This window comes from Sciurus vulgaris (genome assembly GCF_902686455.1).
Source record: "Sciurus vulgaris genome assembly, chromosome: 1".
Lineage (NCBI taxonomy): Eukaryota > Metazoa > Chordata > Mammalia > Rodentia > Sciuridae > Sciurus > Sciurus vulgaris.
Genome location: NC_136461.1, coordinates 144,852,205 through 144,867,850, shown reverse-complemented (window position 1 = coordinate 144,867,850; position 15,646 = coordinate 144,852,205). Strand labels below are relative to the sequence as shown.

The 15,646-nt window shown below is 34.8% G+C and overlaps 1 pseudogene across 1 annotated transcript; it reads left to right on the top strand.

Annotated features, from left to right (window-relative positions):
• Positions 1-8,331: 8,331 nt before the first annotated feature.
• On the top strand, positions 8,332-9,169 carry LOC306659704 (small ribosomal subunit protein uS5-like; annotated as a pseudogene). The gene has a single exon. The product of its transcript is annotated as a small ribosomal subunit protein uS5-like (transcript).
• Positions 9,170-15,646: the final 6,477 nt, after the last annotated feature.

Sequence of the window (15,646 nt, the reverse complement as noted above, 5' to 3'; positions counted from 1 at the left end):
AACCACCATTCTATTCTCTGCTTCTATGAACTCAACTCTTATAGATTCCGTCGAAAAATTAGATCATTTGGTATTTGTTTTTCTGCACCTGGATTAGTTCCCATAATATAATGTCCTTTGGGTTCACTCACATTGTCACAAATGACAGGATTTTATTATTTTTTAAGACTTAATAGTATTCCACCATGTATATATACTACATTGCCTTTATCCATTCATCAGTTGATGAATTCTTAGATTGATTCCATATCTTGGCTACTGTGAATTATACTAAGTGAACACAAGAATGTAGATATCTCTTTAAAATATTGATTCTATCTTTAGGAAATATGCCCAGCAGAGGGATTGTTGGGTAATATGGTATTTCTATTTTAATTTTTTTCCATATTGTTTATGTTCATTTAAATGCTGCCAGCAGTATGTAATGGTTCACTTTTCCCCACATCCTTGACAACATTTAATCTTTGCCTTTTTGATAGCCATTCTAACAGGAGTGAGGTGACATTCCATTGTGGTTTTGATTTGTACTTCCTTGCAAATTAGTGATTAATGATGTTGAGCTTTTTTTTTTTTTTAATATACCTGTTGCTCATCCATATGTTTTCTTTTGAGAAATGTCTATTCAGGTCCTTTGCCCATTTAAAAAAATTGGATTACTTGTTTTCTTGTTATTGACTTGTTTGAATTCCTTATATATTTTGGGTATTGATCTCATGTCAGATTCAAGGTTTGCAAATATTTTCCCCCTCTCAGTAGGTTGTCTTTGTACTCCGTCAATCATTTCTTTTACTGTAGAGGAACTTTTTAGTTTGATGTGATACTATTCATATGTTGTGTTCATTGTCTGTGTTTTGGGAGTCCTATCAAAAAACTCCTTTGCCCATTCCAGTGTCTTGAAGCATTTCCCCTGTTTTCTTCTAGCACTTTCATAGTTTAAGTCTCACAGTAAAGTATTTAATCCACTTGGGGTTGATTTTTGTATATTGTGAAAGATAGGAGTCTAGATTCATTCTGCTGCATGGACATATTCAATTTTCCCAACAATATTTATTGAAGAGACTGTGCTATCTCCAACATATGTTGTTAACACTTTTGTCAGAGATTATTTGCCTGTGTATGTGTGGGTTTACTTCTAGGCCTTCTATTCTGTTTCATGGGTCTATGTGTCTGTTTTTATGACAATATTATGCTGTTTTGATCACTATAGCTTTGTAGTATGTTTTGAAGTTAGGTAGTATAATGTCTCCTGCTTTGTTCTTTTTGTTTATGATTGCTTTTGTTATTTAGGGTTTTAACTTGCTCCATACAAATTTAAAGCTTTTTTCCTAGTTTTGTAAAAACTATCATTAGTATTTTGATAGAGGTTGCATTGAATCTGTAAATGACTTTGTATATTATGGACATTTTAACCATAGTAATCCTTCTAATCCTAACTTCCTTTTTGTGTGTGTCCTTTTCAACTTAGTTCATCAATGTTGTAATTTTCATTATAGAGACCCTTCACCTTTTTTGTTAAATTATTCCTAGGTTGTTTTGCTTATTTGTTTTTCACTGTTTATTTAATTCTTATTTTGCGAGCTATCACAAGTAGGATTATGTTCTTAATTTCTTAACTAGTTGGCTATTGGCATATAGAATTGCCGCTGATGTTTGTATGTTGACTTTGTATCATGCAAAATCAAATGAATTCATTTATTCATTCTAATATTTTCTTTCTTGCTAGAGTCTCTGGTTTTTTTATATGTCAGATAATGCCACCCTCAAACAGTGACAATTTGACTTCCTTCTTTCCAATCTGGATGCCCTTTATCTCTTTCTCTTGCCTATTGCCTTGCTCTGGTTAGGACAATATTGAATTAAACTGGTGAAAGCATTCCTGTCTTATCCTTGATCTTAGAAAGCTTTCAGCCTTTTTCCATTCTATGATGTCAGAATGGTGAACTTATTATATATGGGTTTTATTAGGTTGAAGTATGTTCCTTTTATACCAAATTTGTCCAGAGTTTTTATCATGAAGGGATATTGGATTTTTGCTGAATGCTTTTTATGCATCTCTTGAGATGGTCATATTGCTCTGTCCTTGTTCTGTTGATGTGGCATGTCACAATATTCGATTTATGCATGTTGCACTCTTCTTTCATTCCTGGCATGAATCCAACTTGACCACGGTGAGTAATCCTTTAAATGTGCTGTTGAATTTGATTTGCTAATATTTTGTTGAGAATTTTGCGTCTGTGTTCATCAGGGACATCAGCTTATAATTTTCTTTTTTGTTGTGTCCTTGTCTGGTTTCAGTATGAAGATCATGCTGGCCTCGTTGAATGAGTTTAGAAGAATTCCCTCCTTTTCAGTTTTTTTTTTTTTTTTTGGAATAATTTGAGAAGAATTAGTATTCATTTTTCTTTAAATGTTTGATAGAATTCAGTCATGAAGCCATCCAGTCCTGAACTTTTCTTTGATGGGAGACTTCTTATTACTAATCCAAAATCATTATCCACTATTGGTCTGTTCAGGTTTTCTACTTCTCCATGGTTCAATCTTGGTCAGGTGTATGTGTCCAGGAATTTTTCTGTTTCTTCTAGGTTATCAAATTGGTTGTTGTACATTTGTTCATTATAATTTTCAATATTTTTTTGTGTTTCTGTGCTGTCAGTTGTAATGTTTCTTTTTTCCATCTCTCACTTCTATTTGATTCTTTTCTTTTTTCTTAGTTAGTATAACTTAGGGTTTATCATTTTGTTCATCTTTTTGAAAAACCACATCTTCATTTTGTGTGTTTGTGAATGTGTGAGTGTGTGTGTGTGTGTGTGTGTGTGTGTGTGTGTGTCTTTATTCTATGTTGTTGATTTAGGCTCAGATCTTTATTATTTCTTTCCTTCTATTAATTTTGTAGTGATAAGTTGTTAAGTTGAAATATTTCTGCTTTTTTAAATGTAGGCTATGATTGCTTCATAGTAGATTCACCTGTATTCAAGATTTTTTGGGATGCTGTGTTTCCATTTTCATTTGTCCCAATAAAATTTTTAATTTCTTTCTTAATTTCTTCCCTGATTCCTTGATTGTTCAGATGTATGTTGTTTAATTTCCATGTAATTTTATGGTTGCCAAAGTTTATCTTGCTACTGATTTCTAGATTTATTGTATTGTGATCAGAAAATATACTTAATATTATTTTAGTTTTCAAAAATTTTCAGGATTATATTTGTGACCTACCATAAGATCTATCCTGGAAAATGTTTCATACGCTATTGAGAATATGTGTTCTGCAGATGTTGGGTGGAATAATTTTTAGAGTCTGTTAGGTCCATTTGGTCTAGGTTGCAATGTAACTTATTTGTTTGTTGATTTTCTGTATGGATAATCTACCCATTGCTTACTTCAGACACAGGTTTGCCATCTGTAAAGTCTACTGCAGGAAACAAACCACTCTGGAAATTTAAGTTAGAATGTAATTAATTCAGAAATTATCATTCATACAAATACTTGAAAGTTTTGGAATTGCTCCTTTTGGATTTTTTTTGTTTTAAGGTCACACCACTTTAGATGCAATAGAAAATAGTTACTCCTACTACTGGCCCTGCAACTACCAAAGTTTCATATTCATAAAGTTAATGAATGGAAGGCAGGGTCCACCTGGACCTCAGTTGCAAAAGAATCTAAGAAATTTTATTTTTCCTTTCCAGCTCCTCCATGCAGGGGAACATATAAAAGGAAACAAGGATGAACACACATAGGTAATTGGAAGAGGTGATGTTACTACAAATCCTGGTCCCATTTCTTACTTGTTGTGTGTCCTTGAGGAAGTTGCTTAACCTATCTGTGCTTCAATGTTCTCATCTAAAAATAAAGAAAATAATGGTATTAAGTGAGCATAAAAATATGTAAAATATTTAGGTAGAGATCAGCACATAGGGGTTATATATTATCTATAACAGAGGTTGAGCATCCATAATCCAAAAATCCACAGTCTGAAATGTTCCAAAATCCATAACTTTTTGAGGACTAATATAATACCACCAGTACAAAATTCCACACTTGACCTTGTGTGATGGATCATAGTCAAAATGCAGGTAAAAAAAACATTGTATAAAAATTATTTTCTCAATACAAGTATGAAGTGTATATGAAACATAAATATATTTCATGTTTATACTTGAGTCCCATCCTGAAGATATCTCCTTACACATATGCATATCCAAAATTTAAAAAAATCCAAAATGTAAAACACTTCTAGAGCATTTTGGTAAGGGATACTTGATCTGCATATCTATTTATATCTATTATCCATTTTAATTATCATAATCACTATTAATTCCTTTCTTATCCCCAAATCCTCTAGTCTTTGTTTTCCAGAAGGTCCAAAGGGTGAAATACAGAGATGACTTACTTCAAACAACTCGAAACATCTACACTATTAGAGACACATTTACCTTCCATGTAAGATCAATCATCAAAATCAATCATCCAGCATCTCTTGATGTTAGCTACACAGGGAAGCTTTGACTGTTGGATTTACATCTGTGATCTCTCATTACTTATTACATTTTAAATACTGATAATGTCCTCTTGGATAAAATTCTCTTGTACTTCTGGTCTATTTTTAAATGATGTTTAAAACTGATAACTTTCCAGCAATATACATACGTATATGCATATTTCCCCTCCTCACTCTTCCTAGCCATAGATGCCCCTGATTTGTTGACTGGATACAGAACTGTCTGAAATAAGCACTGCATTTCCACCTCCCCAGAGTAAGATGAGTTCTGGTTGAGGGGATGAAGAGAAATACTTACAAGATGGAAATATGCAAGCTCCTTGAGTTGGGGCGTTTCACAACTTTTTCTAGTTGAAGTTTTTTTCGTTTTAGAGGGCCAATTTACCAGAGTGCCATTGTAGGGGACTTCCTTCAATCAAGATTTTTTTCTTTTTTGCGGTACTGGGGATTGAACCCAGGGCCTTGTGCTTGTGAGGCAAGCACTCTACCAACAGCTATATCCCCAGCTGTCAATCAAGACTTTTGAACAAGCAACATGGATCCAGGTAGTGAGGGCAAATCCTAAAGACTGAAAAACAAAGAGAAGTCTGACTTCTATGCAGAGCACAGCCACCAGGCCAGCTTGGACTTTCCATGGATGAGATGGAAATTTCCACCCAGCTCAGTGGATCTCAGCAGGGAACAATTTTGCTCCCCGCCACCCCAACAACCAGTGGTCATTTCTTGATGTCATAACTGGAGGGTGTATTTGCTCTTGGTATCTGTGGCTAGAGACCAGGGATGCTGCTAAACCTACAGATACTGATACAGATGTACAACTGAAATCAAACATTCATTTATATAAACATAAATGCATAATACTCTTCTATATAACTATGTATACATTTGTACAGACATACTAAACCATAGTTAAAATAAAATTAGAAGGAAACCATTTATATTATGGTGTTTCTTAGCATTTTTCTACCATTAAAGCATATATTCCTCTGAAGCTCTCTTCTGGAGAGGGGAAGGGGTGATTTACCAAATGATTAAGGAATCCAAAAGATTTAATGCTCTTTCAGAAAATGAGTAGCTCTCTCCTACCCAGGACCTAATATTGGGAGCAAGAGGTGAGGGTGTTAATGTTTCACTTCCAAGAGAGTGAAGGACCTGAATTGCTCCTGTAATTTCCTCCTGAGAATGTTACTGAACTTGGCCAACAGTGTTCCTCTGGTCACAAAGAAATAAAAATCAATTCTGTAGAAATCTCCGCTGGGGAAATAAAAATGTTGGACAAAGATGATAATGCAGAAATTAGAGTTATCAATGGAAAATGCTGTTGAACTGGGAGATAAGAATGAGTATGAGAAAAAATAAAGCAACAAGTTCTTTCCAGTCTTTTTGTAAGGGGAAAGTTGAAAGAGTTCTGATTTCTCAAAGGTAAATAAATGTTTTTAGCATTAAGTATTAACAAAAGTCTCTCTCAATCACTTACATAACATCAATAGTATATTTATAATATAATTCTACAGATATGTAGGCAGATGTATCTGTACATATGAATTACACTAATGAATTTCAAAAACTAAAAGTAATTCTAATAAAACTCAATTTAACATCATTTTAACTTACATTTTATCTAATCAAGGGATCACACTATTGTGGATATCAATAATTTTTCCTATCATTTCCAGATTCACCCTATGATTTCTATTCTTAAGTCTGTCAGATTTTTTTTCTTCTTTCTCCCTAAAATTCATCCAGGCTATATGAATTCATATACCCTTGATACCTTGAGAAAAATTACTTTTCAACTTTTATCTTTGACTCATTCTGACATTTTATAGATCATTTATTGTGTTCTACCAGATGTGCAAAATTATCAAGTGTACTTCTCTCCCTAAAATGCCTAATATTTACCATCATAACCAGAAAACCCCCTTACTAACCTCTCAAATCAAGTAATATACTAACTTAGCAAGTTTTAAAGCTATTGTTAACCTAATCACTACAAAACATATGTTTGATTAATATCTCTATATACTAATGCTCTGAAGGAAACAAAAATGAATCAAATAAGCTGTTAGAAAGGGAATTTGGACATTTTTAAAAAGTCATATTATTTGCATTTAATTTCAGTAGGAAGTTGTTATGACCTAATAAATCAGCATACTATTAAAAAAGACCTTGTGATTCTGTTATCCATATCGTATATGCAAATATTCTTTTATATATGTATTTATTTGATGAGGGATCCTTTTCTCATCTTTGCAAGTGGCTTTACCTGCAGAGACAAACTCAATAGCTCCCCTCACTACCAAGAAGTATCCAAATATGGCCACTGCTCTATAATCCTGAGCCCAGTGGGTCTGATCAGAATGCCTTGACCACTTAGGTTCTTATATAAAAATGTAACTAGAGAGACTGGTGATGGGAGCGAAGTCCCTGTGGGCAGAGCCCAGAGCTTCAAAAGGGAACACTGCTCCAACACACTAATGTACCCTCCCAAATGTACCAACTCCTCAGCAGACATTTTCTGGTCCCTCACTTTATCTACATCACCAATACCTCCTCCTAAAATACCCAAATCCTTCCAAACAGAACCCTCCTGGGGTTTTTGCAGGCTGTCTGACCCAGTCCTCACTCACAAATAAATGGCTCTCTTCCTGGGTCTAACCACTGAGGAACAGGTAGCCAGGTTTATAAATTTAAAAAGGTCTTAGGAAGCTACATAAGGTGAACATTATAATTTGACATGACATATTTTGACAGCATAATTGTTATGCAGGGTGCAGTTAAGACATCTGAGATCAATATAATTTATATTTTATAAGTACCAAAAAATTCTCCTGGATGAAAGCATCTTTTGTTAAATATCAATAAATTAACAAGCTACATCAATTCCATCAGCTTTCATTCACTGAGTAGTGCTAATTTCACCTAGAAACCATGGCCTTGGCAATTGGAAGTTCATTATTCCATTCCAATCTTATTACTAATATCTATAACAGACAAATCAAACATCACACCAAGACTGGCATTAGGTTACAGAGAGGGTAAGAAAGAGTTAAGATGGTCATAGGATTTAAAGAGTCAGTATGAAAAGTAAAAGATAGAGGAAGATGGCAGAAGCAAACTAGGAGCAGCCCCAAACTTCTTACATCACAGAAAGGAGGCAGTGAAGAAAAAGCAGAATTGAGAGAACCTTATCATATTATATACCTGAATTTGCAGAACAGCAGAGATGGACTTAAGTAAGGTTTCATTCTTATAAGTATGAATAAAATGAGGCCTGGCTCAGAAGTGACTATAGTAAATAGGGCTCCGAGGCATTGCTTAAAGTGGGGCTGATATTGAGATCAGCAGAGATCACACATTAAATTAAAATACCATTATCTGGGTATTCACCCAACACAGTGCTCTTAAGAAAAAGAAGGTCGCAAAGTAGTCCTTCACTTAAGAAGTCAGAACCATACTGATAGATGGGTAGGCACACAAACAATATAAAAAAGCAAGGGAATGAACCATCCCAAACAACCCAAAATGCCTCAATAGCAGAATCCACTGACACCACAATGGAGTAAGTGTCAGAGAAGGAATTTAGGAAGTTCATAGTTAAATTGCTCTATGAGCTAAGAGACCATGTAAAACGTGAAATCAGAGATAAAATACAGGAAGTGAAAGATCACTTCAATAAAAAGACAGAGATTCTGGAAAGGAAATAGTCAAATGAAGGAATCAATAAACCCAATTAAAAATTCAATGAAAAGCATCACCAATAAATTAGACCACTTTGAAGATAGATTGTCAGGCCTCAAAGACGAAGTATAGTTTCTTCTCTGGGAAAACACCAAATGGTGGATGACGCTGGTGCAGCTGGAGGACCCCCTGGAATGGGTGGCTGCGATGGCTTCCATGGAGGCTTCGGCAGCAGTCTTGGAGGTGAGGCCGGGGCTGGGGCTGGCGCCGTGGCCCTTGCGGATGCAAGGCCAAAGACAAGGAGTGGATCCCAGTTACCAAGCTGGGCCACCTGGTCAAGGACATGAAGATCAAGTCCTTGGAGGAGATCTACCTCTTCTCTTTGCCTATCAAGGAGTCTGTGATCATTGACCTTTTCTCAGGGGTGTCACTCAAGGATGAGGTTCTGAAGATCATGCCTGTACAGAAGCAGACTCGTGCTGGCCAGCAGACCAGGTTTGAGGCATTTGTAGCTATCAGGGACTACAATGGTCATGTTGGACTGGGAGTAAAGTGCTCCAAGGAGTTAGCCACTGCTATCTGAGGGGCCATTATCCTGGCCAAGCTCTCCATTGTTCCTGTGCAGACAGACTACTGTGGGAACAAGACTGGCAAGTCCCACACTGTCCCTTGCAAGGTGACTGGACTTGTGGTTCTGTGCTGGTGCAGCTCATCCCTGCCCCCAGAGGTACTGGCATTGTCTCAGTCCCTGTGCCTAAGAAGCTGCTGATGATGGCTGGTATTGATGACTGCTATACTTCTGCCAGGGGCTGCAATTTCACTAAGGCCACCTTTGATGCCATCTCCAAGACATACAGCTATTTGACTCCCGTTCTCTGGAAAGAAACTGTGTTCCCCAAGTCTCCCTATAAGGAATTCACTGACCATCTTGTGAAAACCCACACCAGAGTCTCTGTACAGAAGACCCAGGCTCCAGCTGTGGCTACAACATAGGGTTTTTATACAAAAATATATAAATAAAATGAATGAAATCTGTTTAAAAAAAAGACAAAGTATATAATCTTGAAAATAAATTTGACCATAGAGAAAAGAGACCATGAACAGAATATTTGAAGGATATAAGATAACATTAAAAGGTCAATTTAAGATTCATTGGGATAGATGAAGGCTCTAAAATGCAAACTAAAGAAATGCACAATATTTTCAATTAAATAATATCAGAAAATTTTCTGAACTTAACAATAAAGTGAAAATTCAAATGCAAGAGGCATCCAGGATTCCAAACACACATAATCACAACAGGCACAATCCAAGATACATTATTATGAAAATGCCTCACATATAGAATAAAGATAGAATTTTAAAAGCTGCTAGAGAAAAACAACTGGACACATTCAAAGGAAGACCAATCCAGATCTCAGCTGATTTTTCAACCCAGACCCTGAAAGCTAGGAGGTCTTGGAATAATATATACCAAGCTCTGAAAGAAAATGGATGCAAACTGAGTATACTATCCCCAGAAAAATTAAGCTTCAGAATTGAAGATGAAATAAAAACCTTCCATTATAAGCAAAAGCTAAAAGAATTAATAACCAGAAAACCTGCACTATAAAGCAAAATAAAATATTTCATGAAGAAAAAAATGAAAATGAAAACCAGCAGAGGGTGGAATTATACTAGAATAGTCAAGAAAAGGAGAACTGAATTCAATTTGAATCCTAGAAATAAATCAAAATGACAAGGAATAAAAAATCATCTCTCGATAACATTGAATGTAAATAGTCTAAATTTTTCAATTAAAAGACATAGGTTGGAAGATTGAATTAAAAAAATAGACCCAACCATATGCTGTCAACAAGAGACTCACCTCAATAGCAAAGACATACGAAGACTGAAGGTAAAAGAAAGGGAAAAAACATATCATTCACATGGATCTTGTAAAGAAACAAGGGTTTTTATTCTCACACCAAATAAAGTAGACTTCAAGCCAAGATTAATCATAAGAGACAAAGAAAGTCATTTCTATTACTTAAGGGAATTACACAAAAAGAAGAAATAGCAATTGTAAATATTTATGCCCCAAGCAATGGAGCATGAACATATGTCAAGCAAACTCTTCTCAATTTTGAGAATTAAATAGACTAAAACACAATAATGCTGGATGACTTTAACATGCCTCTCCCATCATTGGATAGATCTCCCAAACAAAAACTAGATAAAGAAGCTATAGAACTAAAAAAAAAAAAAAAATACAATTAATAATGTGTACTTAACAGACACTCATAGAATATTTCATCCATCATTGTCTGAATTCACTTTCTTCTCACCAGCACATGGAACATTTTCTGAAGTAGACCATATTTTAGGCCACAAAGAAAATCTTGGCAAATTAAAAAAAAATACAGATAATACCTTGAATTCTATCAGCTCATAATGGAATGAAATTAGAAATCAATGATAAGATAAAAATAGAAACTAACACTGTAGATTAATAATACACTTTTGAATGATCGATGGATTGCAGAAGAAATCAGGGAATAAATTTTTTAAAATACAGATAAATAAGAATAGTGATATATCAACATTTCTGGGACACTATGAATGTGATTTGAAGAGGAAAGTTCATAACATTGAACTCATACAGTAAAAGAATAGAAAAATATCAAATAAATAATCTAACATTACAAATCAAGGCCCTAGGAGAAAAACAAACCAAAACCAAAATTAGTAGAAGACAGGAAATAATTAAAATCACAGCCAAAATCAATGAAATTAAGATTTTTTTAAAAAAATAATTCAAAAGATCAAAAAAAACAAAAATTCAGTTATAGAAAGAATAAATAAAATTGATAAACCCTTAGTCGAGCTAACCAAAAGAAAGAGGGATAAAGCTCAGTTTATGAAAATTTGAGATGAAAAAGAAAATATCACCATAGACACTACTGAAATCTAGAGGATTATCAGAAACTATTTTGAAAATTTGTAATCCAATAAGCTAGAAAACATTGAAGATATCAACAAATTCAGAGACATATGACATACCCAAATTGAACCAGGAGAATATAGAAAACTTAAACTGATCAATTTCAAGTTACGAAATTGAAGAAGACATCAAAAGACTAACAACAAAGAAAAGTCCAAGACTGATGGTTTCTCAGTCAACTTTTACCAGATCTTTAAGGAAGAACTGATGCAAGTCCTCAAATTATTCTGTGAAATAGAAAAGGAGGGAACTCTTCCGAACTCATTCTATGAAGCCAGTATTACCCTGATACAGAAACCAGAGAAAGACACATCAAGGAAAGAAAATTTTAGACAAATAATCTTCATGAATGTAGATTTCAAAATTCTTAATAAAATACTGGCAAACTACATATATTCACATTAAAAAAATAGTACACCATGATCAAGTGGTTTTCATTACATGAATCCAAGCTTGGTTCAATGTATGGAAGTCAATAAATGTGATTCATCACATAAATAGACTTTTAAAAACAAGAATTACATGATTATCCTCATAAAGAAATAGGATTTGAGAAAGTACAGCATTTATTCGTGTTTGAAACACTAGAAAAACTAGGAATAGAAGGAACATACCTCAAAATTGTAAAGGCTATATATGACAAACCCAAGGCCAACGTTATTTTGAATAGAGAAAAACTGAAAGCATTGCCTCTAAAAAATAGGAATAAGACAGGGGATGCCCATTTTCACATTTTCATCAATCCTATTCAACATAGACCTTGAAACAGTAGCTAGAGCAATTAGGCAAGAGAAGAAAATTAAACAGATACACTAAGGAAAAGAAGAGCTCAAATAACTCTACTTGCCAATGACCAATGACATAATCCTATATTGAGAGGACCCCCCCCCCCAAAAAAAAACTCCACCAGAAGACTTCTAGAATCCATAAATGAATTCAGCAAAGTAGCAAGATATAAAATTAATACCCATAAGTCAATCATGTTCCTATACTCCAATGCTGAATCTGCTGAAAAGAAATTAGGAAAACTAACTCATTCACAATAGCTGAAAAAAATTATCTAACAAATAAGGTGAAAAACCTCTACAATGAAAACTACAGAACACTAAAGAAAGAATTTGAAGAGGACCTTAGGAGACGGAAAGATCTCTTGTGTTCTTGGCTAGGCAGAATTATTGTTGTCAAAATGACCATACTACCAAAAATGTTATATAGATTCAATGCAATTCCCATCAGAATTCCAATGACATTCTTCACAGAAATAGAAAAATCAGTCATGAATTTCATTTGGAAAAATAAGAGTCCAAGAATAGCCAAAGCAATCCTTAGTGAGAAATGCAAAGCAGGAGGCATCATAATACTGGGCCTCAAATTATACTACAGAGCTATAATAACAAAAACAGCATGATACTGGCACTAAAACAGGCATGAAGACCAATGGAATAGAACAGAAGACACAGAGACAAAACAACATACTACAGTTATCTCATACTTGACAAAGGTGCCAAAAACATACATTAAAGAAAATATAGCCTCTTCAAAAAATGGTGCTGGGAAAACTGGAAATTCATAATCATGAGACTTAACCCCTATCTCTTGCCCTACACAGAACTCAACTCAAAGTGGATCAAAGACCTTGAAATTAGAGCAGAAACCCAGCACCTGCTAGAAGAAAATGTATGCCCAACCTTCCAACTTGTTGGCTCAGGAACTGACTTCCTTAAAAAGACTCCTAAAGTGCAAGAAGTAAATATGAGAATCAATAAATGGAATGGCATCAAATTATAAAGCTTCTTCATGGCAAAGGAAATAATCAAGAGGATGAAGAGAGCCTACAGAATGAGAGAAAATCTTTGCCACCTGTTCCTCATATAGGGCATTGCTATCCAGGATATACAAAGAACTCAAAAAACACCACCACAAACAACAACAGCAAACCCCAAATGACCCAATCAATAAATGGTCAAAGGAACCAAACAGACACTTCTCAAAAGAATGAATATTAAGAGTCAACAAGTATATGAAAAAATGTTCAATATCTCTATCTATTAGAGAAATGCAAATTAAAACGACACTGAGATTTCATCTCACTTTAGCCAGAGTGGTAATCATCAAGAATACAAGTAACACTAAATGTTGCTGAGGATGTGAGAATAATACACTCATATATTGCTGTTAAATGCAACCACTCTGGAAAGCAGTATGGAGATTCCTCCAAATTCTTGAAATGAAACCACCATTTGACTCAGTTATCCCACACCTTGGTATATATGCAAATGACTTAAAATCAGTATACTACAGAGACACAGCCACATCAATATTTATAGCAACACAATTCACAATAGCTAAGCTATTAAGCCAACCTTGGTGTCCTTCAACAGATGAATGGATAAAGAAAATGTGATATATACACACGATGAAGTTTTACTCAGTCATAAAAAAACATGACTTTATGACATTTGTCAGTAAATGGATCAATCTGGAGACTATCATGCTAAGTGAAAAGCCAATTTCAAAAAAAAATGATGAAATGCTTTCTCTGATGTGTGGAAACTAATACACATAAGGATGGGGGATTAAAAAAAGAATGTAAGTTCAGTGGAGTAAACAAAGGGGAATAATGGGAAGGGAAGCAGGATGGGAAAAGGGAAGACAGTGGAATGAATCCGACATAAATTTCCTACATATATATATGAATACACTTCATTGAATCTCAACATCCTGTACATCCACAAGAAATTGATGAAAAAAATAAATATGGCTAAATGGCAGAAAAATCAGTAGAGTAGAAGGAGGGAGCAGGAGGTGGGGGAAGGGTAGGTACTGGGGACTAAATTAGAACAAGATGTATTCCATGCTTTGGTAATTATTTCAAATGGATTCATTTATAACTAAAAAGAACCAATTTTTTAAAAAGAGGGAAGGCAAAGAGTTTGTATGGATGAAAAGAATCACTACAGGCAATGAACTAAGGGGTCGACCAACCCGCAGACACATGCTAAGCTGAAGTCCATCAGAGTTTGTCCCTGTGGCGTCTCCTGGGCAGAGGAGATGTGTGGTCCGTGACAAGGTGAAGGGTTGGTGTTGCCGTGCTATAGTCTCAGGTGTGCCCCCTTTCATGGGTCCTAGATAAGGTCCTAGATGATGGTTGCATCATCTGTTGGTCTGGTATGTTTGATAAGCTCATGCACCTGGGGTTTTCTTTTTGTTTTGTTTGTTTGTTTGTTTTTGTATGATCTTGATAAATCCTTGTGTCTGTGTGCCCCTGAGCTGATTTAATTCAATAAGTTCATAGGAGGTTATTTTTTTTTAAATTAGTGCGAAGGAGTTATTTATTAGCCTTATAATTGTGCTGAGCCTCTGGTAATTGTTCATCTCAATAAGTCATATATTTCTTCTAACATCTGGTGGTTTTCTACTTGCACAGACAAGGTGCCAAGGCACTCTACCATAGCACAGGTACTCAGAATGGAGTGACCAGGGCAGGACACAGACTGGAGGCTACTGCTCTTATACAGAATGGGGTAACTCAGCATAAATAGCACAAGAAGAGATTAATGGCTGTCATAGAACACTTACAACAGTATACTCTAATAAACATTATTTAAAACCTATAATTTCTGGAATTTTCTATTTAATAATTTTCAAACTGCTATTGACAACAGATAACTAAAAGAGCCTAAAGTAGAATCATGAATATGGGAGAACTACTATCCTTTTCTGAAATGGAAATACTCACTGCCCCACAGGCACCAAATATTTTTTCTAACTACTTTTATGGTCCCATTTTATCCTTTCAGCATTTTACATATAAAATAGTTCTGTTCTATTACCATAAAACTATCGGTTTCTTCCTGTCTTTTTCCTTTCTGTAAAATCCTAATTGAGATTTTAAAAAAAGAAGAGTGTCAGTATTGAAAATTAAACTCTAAATATGGCCTCCGGGAAGGTCTGGGAGGTCATGAAGAGCCAATCAAGGAGAATCCTGAACAGAATGGCTTAGTCAAGAGGCAGTGAATATCCTATGTTCTGCTTCAGTTCTAAATTCTCTATACTAAGATGTGATTTTTGTCACACAGGTGTTGTATGTACTATAACTTTAGTAACTATATGGTCGGTCTTATGAATATAAAAATGTAATGATCAGAATAGCTTTTCATCAGTGGATGACTCAAATATTTTCATGCCCTGAATTATAACCATGGCAACAGTCTGTGGGTTATTAAAAATGTCCAAGTATTGATTTGTGCAATATGCCTTTCTAAGTCCCCTTTCCCCATAACTGGTGGACTTTCACTCCCTATAAATCCATTAATATCAGCCTTACTATGGGAACTGATTTCAAAAGAGTGAGATTTATGTAACCTCCAGCAGGTAAGAGCCTGGTATCAAAAGCTATAATGAATGCAAAACTATCATATTGCCAAAAGCTTTGAAATTTACTGCTTTGAACTATATGTTCCAGGTATTATTAAAGTGGTTATAAA